The sequence below is a fragment of the Arachis ipaensis genome, chromosome B04 (genome assembly GCF_000816755.2).
Source record: "Arachis ipaensis cultivar K30076 chromosome B04, Araip1.1, whole genome shotgun sequence".
Classification (NCBI taxonomy): Eukaryota; Viridiplantae; Streptophyta; class Magnoliopsida; order Fabales; family Fabaceae; genus Arachis; species Arachis ipaensis.
This window is the reverse complement of record NC_029788.2, coordinates 25,126,523-25,131,661: the sequence shown is the minus strand read 5'-3', so window position 1 is coordinate 25,131,661 and position 5,139 is coordinate 25,126,523.

Genomic DNA, 5,139 nt, shown 5'->3' with positions numbered 1-5,139 from the left:
TAGTAAGAATCTAATTCAAATATTATTATCCAATAATATTAATTTTTATGACCAATATTATCTAATAATATGCTTTAAATAATCTCTTCAAAAATTTTATGTTGTATAAATTGATGTGTGGAAAACGATCCAACACAAAACTCACCGGAAAGTGTACCGGGTCGCATCAAGTAATAATAACTCACGTGAGTGAGGTCGATCCCACAGGGATTGAAGGATTGAGCAACTTTAGTTTAGTGGTTGATTTAGTCAAGCGAACAAGAGTTGATTTGAGTGATTTGTATCCAACAGAAGCTAAATTGCATGGAATTTAAAGGGAGAGGGATAATTGACAAGAATTTAAAGTGCAGAAGAATTAAAAGAGCTGAATCTTAAAGTGCAAGTAATGTAAATTGCAGAAATTTGAATTGCAAGAAATGTAAATAACTAAAACTTAAATTGCAAGAAATATAAATTGCTTGAATAATAAAAGGATTTGGGAACTGGGAGTGCAGAAATTAAACAATCACAAGTAAATTGCAACAAGCAGAAGAGTAGAAGATGAATTGAATTGAAGTAGATCTCAAACAGAAAAGTAAATTAGCTTGAAGAAGCATTCAGCAGATGAATTAAAATGAAAATGCAAATCTCACAGGTTGGATGAGACTAGAAATCCAAGTCTAGATCTCACTGCCTTCCTTGATCCAAATCAAAGAACAATTGCAAACAAATTAAAGATCAAAACAGTAAAGAAACTTGAATTCAAATCACCAAATCTTGAATTATGCAGAGAAAGGAACAAAGAGATCTCAAGGTGAGATTGAGACAGAATTTTCTCAATTCTCAACACCTAAGACTCAAGTAAAGCTTTGCAGAAAAGAAAACAAGAAAATCCAGAGGAAGAGAACTCAATTCTCCTCCCAATTCTCCAAGATTCAAAATCAAAGTAAAAACTCTCAAAATTACAAGTAAAAATTCTAAAAGAAGAAAAAGGGTCCTCTCTAAATCAAACTAGCTTCTATTTATACACTTCCTTCTAATGATCATTAAGCCTTGAATTTGGGCCCTTGGCCTTGATGGAATTGGGTTGAAGATAGCCTCTGTTGATTGCTCTTCGTCTTGAGAAGAAATCCGTTTGTACTATGGACTTTGGGATCATTTACGTTTGAGTCAACGTTTGAGGCAAACGTGGACTCAAACGTATTCGTATAATGGCATCATGCAGAATGGGGATTTGCTGTCACTCACGTTTGAGTTCACGTTTGAGGTCAAACGTGAGCTCAAACGTGATCCCTCCAAAGCAATTTTCAGCCAACCTTTAACCTCACGTTTGAGGCAAACGTTGGCACAAACGTTGAGCTCCTCCAGGGTTCTTATTAAGCCAACGTTTGACCTCACGTTTGAGGCAAACGTTGGCACAAACGTTAGCTTCCTCCAGGGTGGCTTTGTTGTTATCCACGTTTGAGTTCACGTTTGAGGCAAACGTGAATTCAAACGTGATCTTCTCAATGCTGCCTTCATTTCCATTCCTGCCATCCCCTTTCTTCAACCTTCCTCCAAGTCTTTTGGTCACCTATCATCAATCAACAAATGCATCAAAGCTATGCTAAAATCATGAGGCTTCTTCTCATCCTTGACATATAAGCAATAATAGCACAAAACCTCATGAAAATGCATCAATTTACTCATGGTTGATTGAATCCAAGTACACATGAATTTCTACCCAAATGGCTTACTTGTAACTCAAGAAAGTGTATAAAACCTATTAAAAACAAAGGAAAAAGACTAGTAAAACTAGGCTAAGATGCCCTGGCATCACAACACCAAACTTAAATCTTGCTTGTCCCCAAGCAAGCATCAAACAAAAGAGAGAATGACATGAAACAGAGAAGTGTGCATATCCTTATTGAGCATATAGTTGAATTTGGTCCATGGGGTTTTTATCTAGACAATGGTGGTTCATTTATTGTTTGCTATTTCATAAGAGATGTTTCCTTAAAGGTTTACTAAGTTTTCTGCTATAAGGCTTTACTTTGGCTTGTTCCCTTGCTAACTTTTCCTTCTTTGTTTTGCTCAGAGAGCTTATTATTCTTTGAAGGCTTTGTGGCAAATGTTGCAGCAGCCTTTGGCTTAATTTTGCTCAACATTCCTTCACCACAGACACATGGCTCACCCTTTTCTTCCTACCAGGCTGTAACCTGTTTCTGGCATTGAACTCCAACTTGTAACGTGTTTCTGGCGCTGGACGCCAGACTGTAACATGGAACTGGCGTTGAACGCCAATTTACGTCGTCTATTCTTGAGCAAAGTATGAACTATTATATATTGCTGGAAAGCCCTGGATGTCTACTTTTCAACGCAATTAGAAGCGCGTCAATTGTACTCCTGTAGCTCCAGAAATTCCATTCCGAGTGCAGAGAGGTCAGGATCCAACAGCATCAGCAGTCCTTTTTCAGCCTGAATCAGATTTTTGCTCCGCTCCCTCAATTTCAGCCAGAAATTACCTGAAATTACAGAAAAAAACACAAACTCATCGTAAAGTCTAGAAATATGAATTTTTCCTAGAAACTAATGAAAATAAACTAAAAACTAACTAAAACATACTAAAAACTATATGAAATTAACCCCAAAAAGCGTATAAAATATCCGCTCATGCATTCATTCAGAAGGCAGAAATCATTGCCACCACATGTAAACAATTAGAATTTGTTTTATTAAAAACTTGAAAATTATTGCCTCCTTGTTCTAAAGAAAATCTTCTATTTTATTCATGTTTAATGATGATGAGAAAAATAAATTATAGCTTAACTGGGGATAAAATCAAAATATAAATACTAATTACCATTATATGACTCCTAAGGTGAAACTCAAATAATAGAAAAAAAGTTATCACAGGGTTAAGGTTAAGATCAGAACTCAACAACTTTGACTTTGGGAAGCGGATGCCCCTTTAGTCTGTGGGGTGCTTGGTCCTTCAAGAGATAGTTTCTGACGCTTTAGTTCTCTTAATTCACGCCCTTGCACCTCTTGTTCTCTGAGCAGTTTGCAAAGCATGCTGTTTTGAATTTGCTGTTCTTCTTTCAATTGGTCCATCGTTTCTTGCAACTTAGTGACAGATGCCTCAAGATGCTCCCAGTATTCAAATTGAGGAAGTTCTGGTAGGAATTCTTGTGCCCTCCTCTTGATGGGGTCATCCTGCATTTGTTGTTTTTCCATTGTGATTTTAGTGATTGGTTGCTCCACTGAGATATACTCTGTTATTCCCATCTTTACTCCAGCATCTTTGCAGAGCATAGAGATTAGGCTTGGATAAGCCAACCTGGCATCCTTGGAGTTCTTGTTGGCAAGTATGTAGAATTCAGATGGGATCAGTTGATGAACTTCTACTTCTTTTCCCAACATAATGCAATGGATCATCACTGCTCTTCTAATATTGACTTCAGAACAGTTGCTGGTGGGCAATATAGAACGCCCAATGAAGTCCAGCCATCCTCTGGAAACTGGTTTGAGATCTTCTCTCTTGAGTTGATTTGGGACACCCCTCGTGCTAGTGGTCCACCTGGCTCCAGGGATGCATATATCCTCTATTCTTTTATTAAAATTCAAAAAATATTGCCTCCTTATTCTAAAGAAAATCTTCTATTTTATTCATGTTTAATGATGATGAGAAAAATAAATTATAGCTTAATTGGGGATAAAATCAAAATATAAATACTTATTGCCATTATATGACTCCTAAGGTGAAACTCAAATAATAGAAAAAAAGTTATCACAGGGTTAAGGTTAGGATCAGAACTCAACAACCTTGACTTTGGGAAGCGGATGCCTCTTTAGTCTGTGGAGTGCTTAGCCTTTCAAGAGATAGTTTCTGACGCTTTAGTTCTCTTAATTCATGCCCTTGCACTTCTTGTTCTCTGAGCAGTTTGCAAAGTATGCTGTTTTGATTTTGCTGTTCTTCCTTCAATTGGTCCATGGTTTCTTGCAACTTAGTGACAGATGCCTCAAGATGCTCCCAGTATTCAAATTGAGGGAGTTCTGGTAGGAATTCTTGCGCCCTCCTCTTGATGGGGTCATCCTGCATTTGTTGTTTTTCCATTGTGATTTTAGTGATTGGTTGCTCCACTGAGATATACTCTGTTATTCCCATCTTTACTCCAGCATCTTTGCAGAGCATAGAGATTAGGCTTGGATAAGCCAACCTGGCATCCTTGGAGTTCTTGTTGGCAAGTATGTAGAATTCAGATGGGATCAGTTGATGAACTTCTACTTCTTTTCCCAACATAATGCAATGGATCATCACTGCTCTTCTAATATTGACTTCAGAACGGTTGCTAGTGGGAAATATAGAATGCCCAATGAAGTCCAGCCATCCTCTGGCGACTGGTTTGAGATCTTCTCTCTTGAGTTGATTTGGGGCACCCTTCGTGCTGGTGGTCCACCTGGCTCCAGGGATGCATATATCCTCTAGAATCTTATCCAGGCCCTTGTTAATTCTCATCATTCTCCTATTGAAGGAGTCTGGGTCATCTTTCAGCTGAGGTAGCTTAAAGATCTCCCTGATTTTGTCAGGGTGGATGTGAACAATCTTTCCTCTGACCACAGTCCTATAGTCATAGAGGGCAGCTCCAGATATTCTCTGCCTGTCTGTTTGCCACAGATTAGCATAGAATTCTTGAACCATATTCCTTCCCACTTTCGTTTCAGGATTAGCTAGGACTTCCCAGTTCTTGTTTCGAATCTGCTCTTGGATCTCCGGATATTCATCTTCTTTCAGATCGAACTTGACTTCCGAGATCACAGATCTTAGACCCTTAAGATTAAAATAAAAAATATGAAGAAAAAAAACGAATTTACCTCCTCCCCACCATCCTGGCGTTAGAACGCCCAAACGCTGCATGTTTTGGGCGTTCAACGCCCAACTGCTGCTTCTCCTGGGCGTTCAATGCCCATCTGTTGCTTCTTTCTGGCGTTGAACGCCAGGAACTCCTTTGTCACTGGGCGTTTTTCTGAATGCCCAGGACGCTGTAAATCTGGCGTTAAACGCCCAGAAGGAGCTTCTTTCTGGCGTTCAATGCCCAGAAGATGCTTCTTTCTGGCGTTTAACGCCCAGATGGCTATCCTTACTGGCGTTCAACGCCCAGTGGATGCTTCTTTTGGGCG